The sequence below is a fragment of the Aricia agestis genome, chromosome 9, assembly GCF_905147365.1.
Source record: "Aricia agestis chromosome 9, ilAriAges1.1, whole genome shotgun sequence".
NCBI lineage: Eukaryota > Metazoa > Arthropoda > Insecta > Lepidoptera > Lycaenidae > Aricia > Aricia agestis.
In genome coordinates, this window is record NC_056414.1 from 8826534 (window position 1) to 8844333 (window position 17800).

Below are 17800 nucleotides of genomic sequence, written 5' to 3' on the forward strand. Positions count from 1 at the left end.
ATGCCTTGCTCATTGTTAAAAAGTAAAGTATTCCCAGGAAACTACAGAAGATAAAACATAACAATTAATGACTATTTATTAACAAGTTTCATATAATACGTGACGATACGAGCCTAGGGACAAAATATATAGTCTAAGAGACGATTGCAACTTAGAAACCTTGTAATATTACTCGTAACTGTTATAATAAATATTTTTTTTTTAATTACTCTTCAAATTGCTTTTTGTAGTGTTGTCCCTATCTTTAGCAGGCGCAGTGAAAACTCGAATACCCGTGTTCTAATCTTGTGTAAGCTTAATCAGTCGCTTAACTGAAAGGCTGTTAATTGAAGCTGTAAGAGACTTCTGTATGCTCCGCCCTATGGTGGCGCTTAAATCAATTCCTTTAAAGTGGTACAGAATACATTTACAATTCATTAAGCTTACGCTTTTAAACATAGGTCAGAGCCAACTTAATGGAATTTTATTATTACTTGGTCTTAGAGACAGAAAATTAAGGCCTTTTGCATCTGTTGTAGTCTCTGGATAATTTATGCAATATAAACTTCAAATCGGTCTTCGGTCATCTTGGCGTTCATTGAGAGAGGCCTATGTCCAGCAGTGGACGACTATAGGCTGATATGATGATGATGAAACTTCAAATACTTGGGATAGTTCATTTTAAATTTAAATGTACGCATTGTTGCCTAAGTATATAATGCATTTTCACAACATGGTCAGCCTAGGTCAGAGGAATGAACTGGTCAATACGTCTGGGATGGCTAGGAGTCTAGGACCATGTACGGGAGACCAGTATATGGTCCTAGTCATCCCAGAGGATTCATGATATTTTCCTTTACCTTACGACGCGTGTACCGTGTGTAAACTAACCCTGGGTGCAGGTGCATTTCTTTTGGTCAAACCAAAAGTATCCACTAGGCCACGGTCCACGGACGCTTCTAAAGACGCTCTTAATGAAAGAAAACTTGCATAATAATACAATTTATATTTATTATATTTATAAATATGTCATGGAATAGAATACATATTGCTTTCATATTCGTCGCGGAAGTTAGTATTGTATGCACTGTGGTGGCGGGCTGGCGAAGGCACCGCAGATGTCCTTCATGAATTTGTCCTTGTTAGACAATTTTTGATTCACCAATATGTGGGGTAGATATGTATAATTTGTCTTTTTGCTCTCCTCCCCGTAGTAGTACAGTAATTCGACACCTTTGCTTCCTTTAGCACAACTCTTGATCGGTTCTGGGTCGAGCTGCATGCGTTGGGCGCACTGAAAAATTATTGAATCTATCAAGGTCAACAATCTCTCCATTTTGAGATATGTACATATTCTATAAAGGCCAATCTCCACTTTGAGATACATGGGAAGGAGCGTGTTGCACAGTACGATCTAACTCTAGAATTTATCTTACTCTCTCCGCAGCTCGGTCGTCGGAGCCCCGGCCGTCCTGCGCGGGCTCCATCATGCAGGAGTTGTAGAGCAGCGCCTGCGTGGTGTTGGTGAGGACGTCCAGCGCGCACGCGTGCAGCGTGTTGCCGTAGCACTCGGCCGGACCGTGCTGGCATTCGAACGTTATTTGCCCGTTGTCTTCTTTAAACGTCTGAAATATTGGAGAGGTTAAGCTTTGTTAGGAAAGTGGTGTGATTGTGTTGCCCCTAGTCACGATTAAACCGCTCAATTGATTCAAATTCGCAATGAAGTTACTTTTACTGCCGCGCTCAGAGTGGAACATAATTCAAAATTTTGACATAAGCCCCATAAATTATCTGTCAAACTTCTTGAAGCTTAATCATAATTAAATGTTTCTGAGTACAGTGCAGTGGTTAAATTAGACCTGGAAAGGATATAATAAAGTATTTGACCTCACTTGACTAATATTTCCAGAGCGTATTATATAAAATAATAATATAATGATATAGAATATAATAGAATAGAAAATACATTATTTGTACAACATAAAACTAAACTTAAACTTAAAAAACACAATAAAGGAAAAATATGTACAAATAGGCGGTCTTACTGCTAGCAGCAGTTTCTGCCAGACAACCTTTAATTTTAAAATACAAAAATAAGAGTAAGTATACTTAGTTAATAATATTATATAGCTAACAGATATAGCTAACATTCGTCGTTACCTTAGCTTTTCCATAGGGATATGTGGATATATCTAAATAGTTTCCAAGTTTTATGACGGCTTCTTTAAATTCATTAGTGTCAAAATGCATGCAACCAGGACACATACATTCGTAATATAGCTGGACTTGAATTTTTTGATCTGATCGAGCATGTTCTTCAAGCTAAAATCAAGAACAAGTATGAATATTTATTGGTTTACTATTTGAAAAGTGCAATTCCCCAATCCACAGTAAATTTTAAAACCTATTTCCTCATTTGTTTACTGACCTCCTTATCATCAATCATAAACAAATCCATCTCATAATCTCTCTGAAAGTGGCTTCCATGAATCAAGTCAGTCAATACCTGCGAAAGCTCATCTAAAAATATAATATCAGTGAATAAGTAAAATTGTATGTTATACTCATGATTTCCTTGTCTTGCAACCTTTCTAACGAATTAGACACTGACACAGGGGCGTCTTTCCCTTAGGTGCAGGGTGTGCGTTGCACACGGGCGCCGCGGTCCTAGGGGCGCCGAGCGGCCCGAGCGCGGCTCGCAACTTGGCGCGCGCCCGCGTTAGCCGGCCACCGCGCTTTAATGGCCAACTTTAAAAGAACTCCAGTTTGCATACATTTTGTGAAGCATCTGGAGCTCTTCGTGTATTTATCGAATTACAGCAAAGCAACAGCTAGCAAGGAGCGCCTCGAGCAACATAAATATAACCTTTTTTTCAACGTGAAATGAATAATAAAACACATAAATGAAGATTATATTTGTCGTCAAGATGGGCGCCAAAATGAGAGCCGCGTAACTCACGTCAGGCCGGATTTACATGCATCCGCGCGTAAGCGCGGTTTCGCTGCTAAACTACAAGATCACAAGCAAAATGTACTCTTGACGGCGCCCTTGCGGTCGCACCGGGCGCCGTGCAGCCTACACCCTCCGTGCCTCGTTCTCATGGGATCTGCGTATTTTCGCTCTCTTTATGCAGCCTCCGTTTGCGACATAACAGTTTCGCAGAGGGTATAAGCTACTGCCTCCCAATAAGTAGTAAGGTCTAATCCAAGGACGGCGCAAAACTCAGCCCGTTGCTCAGCCCAAGCTGAGCGTCCAATAAGCGTATGCTGCGCTGTATCGTCTTTCTCAGGCTGTGGTGGCACCTAGGCGACGGTTTCCTCCTGACCATATGGTCCAGGTAATGGCCGAAGGTAAGGGCGCCCCTTGAATCGATCGAAGGATCGCTTTCACAGTTCGGCGGCCGGAATTTGGGGACGCCATCTGGTCTTGCCAGGTGCGTATTGTAATGGCATGCGCCTGGTGGCACCATCAGGTTGCCAGGTCTGGTAGCACCCGCTCTCCTCGCTTTTTAAACTCGGCTGTGTGTTGATACACCCTCCGACAACACGCGAGCCTCCAGATCCCACGGAGGGGACCCTGTCTGCGCCAACGCCTCTTCGCCAGCTAACGGTTCGATAGCAGCGTAGTATCCGCAACGCTAACGCATGCTGCGGGCTTCTGAGCTGCTGTCTATTCCGGGCGCTTATGTATTCCGCCCAAACAGGACTGCAGAATCCCTGTATAAAGCCATCTGCAGGTGGGCCCACAGATTTTGGCAGAAGGCAATTCAGGGCCATTGCCATCTTCTCTAGTTTTAATGCCAATCGACGAAAATGAGGGTTATTAAAAATTCATTCAGAATCAAGGACCAAACCCAAGCACTGCATTTCAGCGTCAATCGGCACACTCTACTTCACATCTCTGCGACGCGCCCATAGAAAAATATGGCCTACGTCTTTTCGACTGTGACTAGTGGTCTGGTCTTCAAAAAAGTAAAAAGTATTAACTTTTTGGTAATTGACGGGCTTACGGCTCACCCAGAAAGTTAATATACGTAGCGGAATATTAAATTTATGGGCTCACCTCATATTTATTCTGGTCATAGACAGGTCTTAGATGGCATTCATTATAATCTCTATGCTAGACATTTGAAATTCTCAGATTAATAGTTTTTTGCCTATCTTTGCTTTAACCCTTCGTGCGCGAGTCCGACTCATGCTTGGCCGTTTGCCGATTGGCTGAAACAAAAGTGGCGCCCTTCTATTTTTTATTTAGAAGGGCGCCGCTTTTGGTTTTCGCACCAACTGAAAGTTTGACTGGGACCGGCACTGGTACCCATTTGATTTTGACCGCGCGCTTGCAAGGGGCGCTAGGGTAATATTTGCACACGGGTGCCACATGGGCTTGCACTGACAAGACCTTGTTCTATATCGCCTGTACAAAAAATGACGTAAATTAAAGACTCACCATGTTGTGCCAAGCCACAATTACTAATCGCAATGTATGACAATATAAATAGTAGAGAAATATTCTTATAAGCCATCTTTTAAGTGTGTTGTCACAGCATAGACTGCAGTTCAAATGTATTTGAGACATAGCTTTGTAAAATGTAAGTTCAAGAAATCATTGTTGCACGAAGCTAGTAATGGCTAATTGCTATAAATGATAATTCAACTTGATAGTAAGAATCTGTAGTCTCACGTTCTGATTTTACCTTATTTTAAAAAACCAGGCTGATATGATGATGATGAAACTTCAAATACTTAGGATAGTTTATTTTAAATTTAAATGTACGCATTGTTGCCTAAGCATATAATGCATTTTCACAACATGGTCGGCCTAGGTCAGAGGAATGAATTGGTCAATACGTCTGGGATGGCTAGGAGTCTAGGACCATGTACGGGAGACCAGTATATGGTCCTAGTCATCCCAGAGGATTCATGATATTTTCCTTTACCTTACGACGCGTGTACCGTGTGTAAACTAACCCTGGGTGCAGGTGCATTTCTTTTGGTCAAACCAAAAGTACCCACTAGGCCACGGTTCACGGACGCTTCTAAAGACGCTCTTAATGAAAGAAAACTTGCATAATAACACAATTTATATTTAAAATCAAATATGTCATGGAATAGAATGCATATTGCTTTCATATTCGTCGCGGAAGTTAGTATTGTATGCACTGTGGTGGCGGGCTGGCGAAGGCACCGCAGATGTCCTTTATGAATTTGTCCTTGTTAGACAATTTTTGATTCGCCAATATGTGGGGTAGATATGTATAATTTGTCTTTTTGCTCTCCTCCCCGTAGTAGTACAGTAATTCCACACCTTTACTTCCTTTAGCACAACTCTTGATCGATTCTGGGTCGAGCTGCATGCGATGGGCGCACTGAAAAATTGTTGAATTGTATCATCTATAAAGGCCACTCTCCACTTTGAGATACATGGGAAGGAGCGTGCTGCACAGCACGATCTAACTCTAGAATTTATGTTACTCTCTCCGCAGCTCGGTCGTCGGAGCCCCGGCCGTCCTGCGCGGGCTCCATCATGCAGGAGTTGTAGAGCAGCGCCTGCGTGGTGTTGGTGAGGATGTCCAGCGCGCACGCGTGCAGCTTGTTGCCGTAGCACTCGGCCGGACCGTGCTGGCACTCGAACATTATTTGCCCGTTGTTGTCTTTCAACGTCTGAAATTTTGGAGCGGTTAAGCTTTGTAAGGAAAGTGGTTTGGGTGTTGCCTCTATCATCGTCACGATTAAACCGCACAATTGATTCAAATTCGCAATGAATTTACTTTCAGACCCGGAAAGTACTGAACAGAACTCTGGACTTTTTATGGATACATCATACAAGTTGTTGGTGTATCAATTTAAATAAATAAATAAAAAGATACATTTCTGGGGACCTCGGAGTTGAATCGAGAACTTTAAGCATATGCTAGTAAATTATATTATTAATCATCATCGTCACCATAATTATTACGCCATCTATATAAATACTCCATACATTTGGGCACTTTTATAATTGTTCTGAGGGAAACGGATGTCTTTGATCTAAATTATGCTCTTAAATTTGATGTTATGATCAAGGTGGTAATTAGAGGATGGAATTATAATATTAATTGTGAAGTCGGCAAAGAGAAAGAAAACTTTCATTAAAATAGTAACAGTTTATTTTTTTATTCAATTATTCTATTTCATGAATGAAATGTATATTGCTTCAATAACCGTCGCGAAGTCAGTATTTTAAGCACTGCGGCGGTGGGCTGGCGAAGGCACTGCAGATGTCCTTTATGAAGCTGTCCTCGTTAGACACTTTTTGGTTCATCAATATGTAGGGTACATAGTTATAGTTTATCTTACTGCTCTCTTCACCATAGTGGTACAGTAATTGAACACCCTTACTTCCCTTAGCACACGCCTTGATTGGTTCTGGATCGAGCTGCATGCGTTGAGCGCACTGAAAGATATTCGAATATTATTGAGACTGTATTAAAGGCATCTTTTCATGTTGGGTCATGACGCGAAGCTTTCTGTCTGTTTGTCTGTCTACAGCATTTATCATTAATCTGCCTAGAGAGTGCTACACAGCACGCTTTAGAGATTATTCTATATAAAATTTATCTTACTCTCTCCGCAGCTCGATCATCGGAGCCCCGGCCGTCCTGCGCGGGCTCCATCATGCAGGAGTTGTAGAGCAGCGCCTGTGTGGTGTTGGTGAGGATGTCCAGCGCGCACGCGTGCAGCTTGTTGCCGTAGCACTCAGCCGGGCCGTGCTGGCATTGAAAGATTATTTGCCCGCTGTGGTCTTCAAACGTCTGAAAATAAAAACAGGGCTGTAACTTTTAGGTCTCAGAAAGTATGAAGAGTAGTTTTAGTACAGTATAACAAGTTTTGATATAATCTATCTATACTTATAATAAAATCGTAGAGGTAAAATTTTTTACATTGAAAATAAACTTGAAAAAACGAGTCAGGGGCATATTAGAATAGTAGTAGAATACATTTTAACTGTTTTTGAAATTTTTGTTTCTCTGTCTGTTTGTCTGTTTGTACAGGCTAATCTCTGAATCCGCTGGACTGATTTCAATGAAATTTGGCATGATGATACCTTACATCCCTGGTCAACATCTTAGATACTTTTTTTTAACCGACTTAAAAAAAAGGAGGAGTTAATGTTTACTTTTCTGTTTGTGGTCAGATTTTCAAAATTCTTTTTTTGTTGTATAGATTGCCCGAATTTGATACCATGTTTACAATAAAATCGGCCAAGTGCGAGTCGGAATCACGCACGAAGGGTTCCGTACCGTTATAGAGAAAAAATAGGCCAAAAGTTGTGTTTTTGTATGGGAAAAAAAAAAAAAAAATATGGAAGGCAGTATGTTTGAATCATGTTCTCTGGGAGAGTTTTTTCTGCCAAGACGAAAGAACTACAATGCTAGACAACCTACAGTGTAAATCTGATGTCGCATACTACGGTGATCGTGGACAGCAGGAAATTAATCCGTGCCTTCAAGCGTTTTTGTCATAATTATTATTGGCAACAGTCTAACACAACAAATTCCAATATTAATTTAGCTATACTTAGTACAGTTACAATTTTTATAATTATAGTTCATTTTCGTGGTGCATTAAAAATTTCGTGTGTAATGTAGATCCAAATAAAATAGTGAAATAGTCGTAGATGGGTGTTCTGTTCTGTGTGAATTTTGTAAATCTCGATTTTAATAACATACATTCACGCGGACGAAGTTGCGGGAAACAGCTAGTAGTATATATATTCTGTTCCGCAAATTATTTTCAGGATCACATCTAGACTCTAGTGCACTCTGTTACCTTAGCGTTTCCGTAGGGATATGTGGATATATCCAAGTAGTTTCCAAACTTCATGATGGCTTCCTTTAAAGCATGAGTATCGAAATGTATACAACCAGGACACAGACACTCGTAATACAAGTTGACTTGAATTTTTTGCTCTGTAAAAAATCAATTATTTAAGTATCGAAAAATGTTTTAATAATATTATGTTACAAAAATATCCATGGGTGTACCCAGGTAGGGGCAGTTTATTTAGCACGTATATTTTATCTTCTACGGGGGAGGGGGGAGCTGCCCCCCCCCCCCCCCCCCCCTAGAAGATAAAATAAACGTCAAGTTTCCTGGCAAGTGGGAATTAAAAATTGTTACCTCCTCTGCACAAAATGAAGTGTGTGCAATTTTTAGTCACACTAATACTTTTATTATTTTTGACTTTTCAATTTTTTTTTATTTCGATATACTAGAGTCTAGACCGACCATCTTCTCGAAACATGGTATGCTGCCCCCCTAGCAAATTCCTGATGGGTACCCGGTACGCCCATGATCATCATCTACCCTTGTATACAGACGCTATAATCATGGAATGTTATAAAGAACTTTACTAGGATATCAGTCCATATCAAAATAACAATAACTTCTGAACTTTTATTAATTAAGAGAATATAATATGTGAAACAAAATTATTAACAGTATGCAACAAATCAGGAAACTTACCCTGTTGTGTTAAGCCAGCACTAATCACAATGTAGGACAATACTAATAGCAGATTTATATTTATATAAGCCATATCCTAAAATATTATTAATAATAATGATAGTTAATTAATTTAATAATTATGGAACAAGTGCGTTGTTGCGTCGTGGCATTGCCTGCACTGCAGTACAAAGCTACGTAAAATAGGTTTAAGTTAGAAGTCATTGATGTACAAAGCCATTAATGCCTAATTACTAGAAATGACATTTTAAGTTGATAGTAAGAAACTGTAATAACACGTTTTGTTTTTACCCGACTTTAAAAATGAGGAGTTTTTATATACCATTGTTTATCTGGGAGCACGGCAGTGCAGCTCCAGCCAAGCTTTTTAGCAAAGGCACGGCCGTAGCATACTTTTCTCGAAGCGGTTCGCGGCTTTTTCACACCCCCTTTATCTTCGATGTTAACAAAGCTAGGGATTTATAATTTCGGTGACTAGGGGCAAGTATTAAAACTAGCTTAACCTCCAAATTACTTAACATTTCGATAAATAGTTACGGATGATCAAAGTTACTACATTTTGTCACTTACTGACTGACAGATCATCAAAATTCTAAGGTACTTCTAGCAGACTTAGAACCTTGAAATTTGGCAACAAGGTAGGTCGTTATCCACAATGAAAGGAAAAATTATGAAACGGGCCAAGTGCGAGTCGGACTGGCGTACATAGGGTTCCGTACCGTAAATTTGTATGGGAGCCCCCCTTAAATCACAAGTTTATGTACTTTTAATTACTTATTATTAAAGTTGAAATATAATTAAGTATTTACTGAAATTTTCGAAAACCTTACTTTTACCATTATGGATATAGAGCAAAAAAGGGCAAAAAAACGTGTTTGTTGTATAAGACCCCCGATTAATCATTTATTTTATTTTAGTTGGACTATTAGCTTTTATAGCGACAACAAAAGTACATAATTTGTAAAAAATTAAAATATCTGGTTCTCCAGATCTAACCTCGTGGCACACGGACGGACGACAGACAGACAGCGACAGACTCATTAGGAATAGGCTCCCGTTTTCATCCTTTGGGCAAGGAAACCTAAAAACTGAAAATTATAATATAACTTTATTAAATAAAAGAAAAGATTTTTATGTTTGTGGCTTTGCAAGAACATTAAAAATAAGTTTCGACTTCATAATAATTCTTTTACGTACAAAAGGAAAAATAGTGTTAACAAAGTTAACAATGTAACTATGGTAATTAAATTCGATTAAAATATAAATCAAATCAGAACTGCGAATTACGATGTACACTCCGTACTCGCTCGATAGATGGTGTAGCACTCCCTTTATATCGCGGTATCGCTTGTTTGCGGGGTATAATTATTATGGTTTTAAAAAATCCGGGATAGGTCGTAATACTCAATCGAAAGTAACATCGGTGCACGAATAACCTCCTGAAAGTTCAAAAATTGTTGGGCTATCGTCATAGAATTTGTACTTTGTAGAAGTACCTACCTGTTATTATCAATTAATTTTACGACCTAGAATAAATACCTAGAGATAGAGAATGGGTGCTAAGCTAAGTACAGAAAAGTTTTAACGTGACCTGAAAAGAAAATAAACCTTAAAAAAAAGAAATGAAATCCCACCAAAACATTAAATGTGAAAAGGAGCCAAGCAAAATATAGCATAGCCTAATATATCTATCGTAAAAAGTTTTCAGATCACATTCAAGCCAAGCCTTCAACTTATTTTGTAATTTAAATCAACATTCAGTGAATTTATCAATAGTTTTCTTTATTTTATAATTATTATAGTGGCTTGGCAATGAGCACTAGAGAAATAATCAGCGACTGATTGGATTTATTGGGCACCATCGTCCACATGCGTCGTTACATACTAAAATCTACCCCAAATATGAAGTTTTATATTTGTCTTTCTCGTGCCATGTTCTAAAGTGCAGACTCGATGATAGAGTCTATAAATATCGAGGGACTTGCTCAAAATTTTGCGTGGTTTCAACTTTTTCTGAAGTAATCTAAGCAAATCCTACTAAAATGTAAGATAACGCACTAATATTGTGGTATATCCTGGTTCCGAAGATGCCGAACAGAACTCGTGACTTCTTATAGATACATGTTTGGAGACCTCGGCGTTGATTAAAGAACTAATAAAACTTAAGTTCGACTCGCACTTGGTCGGCCAAGGGTTCCATACTCGCGCACGAAGGGTTCCATACCGTTTTAGAGCGAAAGTAGGCAAAAATTGTGTTTTATGTATAGGAGCCCCCTTAAATATTTATTTTATTTTAATATTAATAATAATATATTATAACTCTTTATTGCACAGTACCTGGATGACCGAGCTTTGCTCGGTATAGCAAACACTCATTGACTTCGTGTTACTTAATAACGCCATCTGCTGGTCGTTAAAATAATTAGTTGCTAACAAAATAGTATTATTATTCGCCAATAGATGTCAGGAACAGTCAGTATATCGATTATCGATAAAACATGAATAAAAAGACATTTTCTGAAAATGATTCCTAGCTAGATCGATTTATCGCCCCCGAAACCCCCTATATATATATATATATATATATATATATATATATATATATATATATATATATATATATATATATATGTAATTGGAATCTCGGAATCGCCTGAAATTTAGTATATAGGGGGTTTCGGGGGCGATAAATCGATCTAGCTAGGAATCATTTTCATAGACTGTTCCAAAGAGTAGCAGCATAAACAGCGAAAGATTTAGAATATAAAGAAGTAGTATGAAGTATAAAAGTGCGAGTATTGTAAGGCAACGGTTATCCATGTTGGAGCGAATATCTTCCAAAATATTCAATAATGCCGTGGTTGTGCCTGAGCGAAAGCCTGACTGAAAAGGATTAAGGATGTTATTACTATGGAGGAAATTATTAAGCTGCAAATATATTAGGCGCTCAAATTCTTTTAAAAGAAAAGGCAGGATGGATATGGGGCGAAAGTCGGAAATAAGGAAAGGGTTCGGAATGAGTATGATATCAGCATCTTTCCACGCAGTAGGAATATTAGTAGTACATAACATATGTGTTATATTAATATCATGTTGTCATGAAATATTATTATATTCGTAATATGCCTAAAATCCGTCGCGAAGTCAGTATTGTAAGCACTGCGGTGGCGGGCTGGCGAAGGCACTGCAGATGTCCTTTATGAAGCTGTCCTCGTCGGACACTTTTTGGTTCACCAATATGTAGGGTACATAATCATAGTTTATCTTACTGCTCTCTTTACCATAGTGGTACAGTAATTGGACACCCTTACTCCCCTTAGCACACGCCTTGATTGATTTTGGGTCGAGCTGCATGCGTTGAGCGCACTGAAAGGCATTAAAATATTATTGAAAGTATATCTTAAGGCTTCTCTCTACGTTGAATCATGATGCAAAGCTGTCTGTCTATAGCATTTATCATCAGTCTGCCTAGAACGTGCTACTCAGCACACTGGCCGTCCATAGACGAACCGCATCTTGCAGTTGAAACCGACTGCAATATGGTCGCCGCACGGCGATCTGCAGTTTTCAAATTAAATTCATATCCGCAGTACACGAACCGATCGAGCAGTTCCTGAGTGGTCGGTGCAAATTTCAACCCAACCGATCTAGAGCAATTGGTCCCGACTGCAACTTGCGGTCCGTCTATGGCTAATCGAAAAGAGCTCTAATTTAGTTTTTTATGCAACATCTATCTTACTCTCTCCGCAGCTCGGTCGTCGGAGCCCCGGCCGTCCTGCGCGGGCTTCATCATGCAGGAGTTGTAGAGCAGCGCCTGCGTGGTGTTGGTGAGGATGTCCAGCACGCACGCGTGCAGCTTGTTGCCGTAGCACTCGGCCGGGCCGTGCTGGCATTGAAAGGTTATTCGTCCGTTATTGTCTTTGAACGTCTGAAATTTTGAGATTAACCATTTTTACGCTGCCACCTGAGCTGCTTTGCGAAGAATGTGTTAGGATCCAATAGATTATAGAATCAGTGCGCTTGGCAAGGTGAGGCAAACAAATTCGTCGCATAGCATCTCTGGTTGATAACGCATCAGGTGTGAAATGCTATTTGGAAACGTTTTGGCCACCTATAGTATAATATATAGCTTCTAAATGGGCGTCCCTAGGGCAAAACCTGTTTACGTCATCACGAGAACCGAACCGATTGAGATGGAAGTGGAAAAACATTTCATATCGGAAAACACGTTTTTCGCTACGTATTTGTGCACGAGCAATGCTGTGGTCCAAAACTTGTGGACGACATCCAGGGCACCCGTAAGGGCTACTGGCGCCTGTGTGCATAAAAAGGATTTTGGCGCCCCTTTAGGCAAATTTTTTGGGTCCTTGGTTTTGGCGCCCCTAAAGATGGCGATTTGGCGCCCCTAGGGGATGGCGCCCGTGTGCATTGCACACATGGTAGCGAGGGCCCTGACGATATCTAAGCATGATTATAATAAAATATTATTGAAAACAAAACAGTTACCTTGGCGTTGCCATAAGGATAAGTGGATATGTCCAAATATTTTCCCAGTTCTATTACGGCTTTTTTTAAATCATTAGTATCAAAACGTATGCAATCCGGACATAAGCATTCGTAAAACAGCTGGACTTTTACTTTTTGATCCGAACGAGTATATTCCTTGTGCTAAAATCAAACAGAAAGAATGAGGAATTGCCTTAGGCTTTATAAATTCTAATGAAATGAAATGATAAATTCTAGTTATCCACTTCATCCACTTAAGTCTTCAATTATTATTTATTGTAATTTTTTTTAACAAGTCTTTCATAATTTTTAGTTCCAGTTTTAACACAATTCAAAATTTGCGCATATTCAAAACCAATCTTATTAAAACCTATGGTAAAAGTATGGGTTTTTACCCATACTTTACTTGTTTATATTTTGTTTACTGACCTCATTGTTATCGATCATAATATCCAAATCTCTGTCATAATCTCTTTGTGGGTGGCTTCCGTAAATTATGTTGGTCAGTATCTGTGAAAGCTCATCTGAAATAATAATTGATACGTATTTACCACAATTACTACTTAAAATCTTTCTTACCTTAAAATTTATAGAATGTTTATCCTTATCTAGTCTAATCCTGACAAGGCTTAATTTAATCATACTAATTTTCCAATGCATCAAACAAAAAGAAATCATTTTATTAGTAGACTTTAGATATACAAAACGTAAATTGTTTAAAAAATATTTTACCTCTTTATACATCTAAACACGTTACCAACACTTTAAAAACTCACCTTGCTCTGTTAAACCAGAGCTAACCACAATGTAAGATAATATTAGCAGTAAAGTGATATTTTTATAAGCCATTTCCTTCGTATAAAAATCTAATAGCTAATTTACAGAAAGTGTGTTGTGTTGACTTAGACTGCAGCTCAAATGCGTAAGTTAAACAATGATAAAGCTTATAATGACTAATTATTATAAGCAAGAGTTCAACTTGATAAGTAATAGGAAATTGTAATATCTCGTCGTTCTCATTCTTGCAGTAAAATATATATCATGCAGTGTTTTTACTACTTTCCGTGGAGACGAACAAATATACTGTAAAGTATGTTAAATATGTACTTTGTTGGTAGTTTGAAAAATATTGAAGAATTCAGTACTTACCTACTACTTCTTCAATAGCGCCTTGCTATGATAAATAGATCCATATAAGGTATCGGAGAAGAAAAAATATTGTTTGGCTAATATCATGACTTGTCGCGTGTAGCGTCTGTAGATGTTAATTTTTTTTATTGATAAGGTAGCTGAAATCTCGTGTATTTCTTGTTTTTTAAGATTTTTTTTTTAATTTACGGTGGATGATTACGCATTATCTTACTTTCGCCGAGTTCATTACACTAGATTTTAACCCCCTTATCGATAGCATAAATACTGCGTGAAACAAAGAGTCTTTTTAGACACAAACCGTAAATATATTATAGAGGTACATACAAAAAGAACGTTGAAAGAAACGGCATTTTTACAGTGCAGTCCCATAACTGCTAAACTAGCTACAACACTGTATAATACGATTACATCGTTGCATTTTCTTAGAAACGGCGTTTTGCTCGAATAGCTGAGATTTTATAGTTACTTAGCGCACTGTTTTGTATTCAAGAAAGGCATTTCAGTGAAAATAAATATTTAATTTGAGCGCTCCACGCTGGTGAGAATATTAAACGTTTTATTGTTCTTTCTGCGAAGTTCTAGAAGCTCAGCCGCTCGGATGGCTCATTTGGGTGATCTCGTGTCCGGAGTCGGGACTCAAGGAGCGCTTTGTGACGAGTGCTCAAGTTTAACTTTCAACTTCGTTTGCTAAGAACTAGCAAACAGAGCTGTATAGTTTTTGGCATTAATCGCGAGGAACATCTACAATTGTAGATTGACAAAGTATTTTTGCAACAAATTATACAGAGTGTAACAAAAAGTTCGTAATACATTAGGGGGTATGCATGATGCCGCAGTGTACACTGTGAAAGTGGCAGCCGTGAAAAAGGAACTTTTTTGTGATTTGTATGGGATGGGCGTCATGAGCTGCCTATACAAAAGTAAATATTATCACTTTTAACTTTATCTTGTTACATCGCCGATGTTTTTGTAAACTGAAGGTAAACCGGAAAACATACATCGTGACCTAGCAGCCATGAGCCAGCAGGGTTAGCGCATGAGGACTAAACTAAGCTCGTTAAGCCAATAGCTTCCGACAATAACATCTCCAATTGTACTCCAACCGGCCGGGATTAAACTAGCAGTCTTTTGTCTTTTGTATGAGCATCCTCGCAAGCACATTATTGTTTCCGCAGTATAAAGCTTCTTATTGTTAGCACGGAATAATTTTATGCTTGCACACTGCGCGCGTTGCAACTTTACGCGTGGTCTAAAGCTTTATGCTGCTATAATATAATAGCATAGCATAGCTCATAGCACAAGAATATCGCGCACCATACATAACGTTTAGCAGGCCAATAATATACATAATATAGTGTACAGTGTGAACGTGTCCATAACAATGTATGGTGCACGATATTCTTGTGCTATGATATGCGTATTATAGCGTAGTCTGAAACCAGCTTATGGGTAAAGTGATAAGCCACGAATATCAGTTTACGTACAATGTACATCCCTCACGTGTTTCTTTAAACAAGGAGTTAGGAGTTGAGTACTCACCATGATTTGTCATAAAATTGAAGCATTAAACATTCATAAAAGATGAAATCCCTTCATCAAAACTCTACCTAGAGCGAAATAAGTAACCTATCCGGGGCTACTATACTAAAATCCCAAAGAATCTTCTCCATTGCTACGGCCTGATTACACCTACCGAGTTGAGTGGCGAGATGGTGCTCTCGGCCGAGCACTCGGTATGTTTATTATGGATGTGCTCGGCCGAGTGCACTGTCTCGCCTTTCTGCTCGGTTAGTGTAATCAGACCCTTACCCTAGTCTAATTACTTGGAGCTTGACTTTCAACTCGAATGCTGTGGATTCAATTCCCAGGTGGCAGGTGGGAAGTGGGAACGACTGAAATTAAAGTTTTCGGTTATGATTTATGACAATGCAGTCTGTTCACGTGACTAGCTATCTTTATGTCCTAACTTACAAACGGGGATATTTCAAGGATGACAACGTATATTGATTCTATAATTATGATCTTCTTTAAGACTGTATTATAATGCATCTTTTTTGCGGCAAAATTCTTGCATCAACCGTAAATTTTTCCGGGATAGAAACTATCCCGACAGAGACAGACAGCACATATTATTAGTATGGATGATATACCTCCTACCTCTCCTACATACATACTACTTTTATGTAGGTGGCTGCAATTATGACAAGATGTCTGCCGATTCAATATCCGATATTCGCTGGAGCATTCTGCGACTAACAAGCGAATCACTCCGCCCCAAAGGGATGCATGCTTCACAGGAAAACTCAATAAATTAATGCAAGGAAACGTAGGTTTGACTTTTATAAATTTCTGCATTTGAATATCGCTGAAGAAATGGGCAAGCAAATTGAAGGTTTCTTTGGAAAGCCAGCGTAGATAGCAGAAGCAGACTGGGAATTTTTCACAAAAAGTATTGAATTAGAATGCATATTGGGAGAGGAGAAAAAATATTACGGATGCAGATAGGAACTTCATCAACATAATGCCTTTTCTTTGTACGAAAAAATTAGAAAGCATACATAAAACTTCTTTAAATTAAGAAATTAAAAAAAAACTCCGCCAAACAACTTTAAAAAGTAATGAAATAATATATTTTACTGACTTTAAGTTTAAATAATTCATAAGTGTAAAGTGACATTTTAGTCCATAATTGTTGTCACGGTGTGTCGGGGGACCGCCAACAGTGTCTTTTGCATTTTGTATCGCCATGTCACTGATTGTCTCGATTCGGTTCGTTGTGAACTGACCCTTAAACTAAAATGTTATGTGAAATCAAATATCTACATTAGCGGTCCCCCGACACACCTTGACAACAATTATGGACTAAAATATCACTTTACACTTAAGAATTATTTAAACTTAAAGTCAGTAAAATATATTATTTCATAAATTTTTAAAGTTGTTTGGCGAGGTTTTTTTTTTAATTTCTTAATTTAAATTTGTTTCATGCTTTTTAAACTTGTGTTCGTTATAGTGCAGAATAATTCCTATCAACAGGACCATATTATATCCCAACGAATACCATCTGTCCTTTTGGATGAGGCCGTCAATATCAGTCCAAACATGAAACCTTCTCTTTGGGTTCATATGGAGCTCGGCTCCTATAGAATCCAGGTGATGCTGCAGCAGCAGCATGCAAAAATTTACTGTTTATCTACATCTTACTAGTTGTCGCAATTAAAATGACCCCAAACACGAAACCATTGCTCTATGTTGGTGAAGAGTTGGGTATCCTATTGATTACCAGGTGATGCTGCAGCACCAGGTCAACTTTCCATTAATGTGTAAATAAATAGTCATAAATGTCACGAACTAGATTGCAAAATATTGAGCCCACCAAACGACTACAAGTTCCTAATCCGCTCTTCATGAACCAGATGATCCGCGATTTTTCAGCACGGAGCAGGCTGATGATGATGAACTATAGCTAAGAACACTCTCAATAAAGTCAGCTTTCAAACAAAAAAAACTAGATCAAAATCGGTCCACCCGTTTGGATACTACGATGCCACAGACAGACAGACCGACAGACAGACACGTCAAATTTATAACACCCCTCTTTTTTGTCGGGGGTTAAAAAAGAGCAAACGAGTCACCTGATGAAAATCAACTACAATCG

General features: G+C 38.7%; 1 pseudogene; it reads right to left on the reverse strand.

The window, feature by feature from the left end:
- Nucleotides 1-1034: 1034 nt before the first annotated feature.
- Nucleotides 1035-13905, reverse strand: LOC121730691 (annotated as a pseudogene).
- Between the last annotated feature and the right edge of the window lie 3895 nt (nucleotides 13906-17800).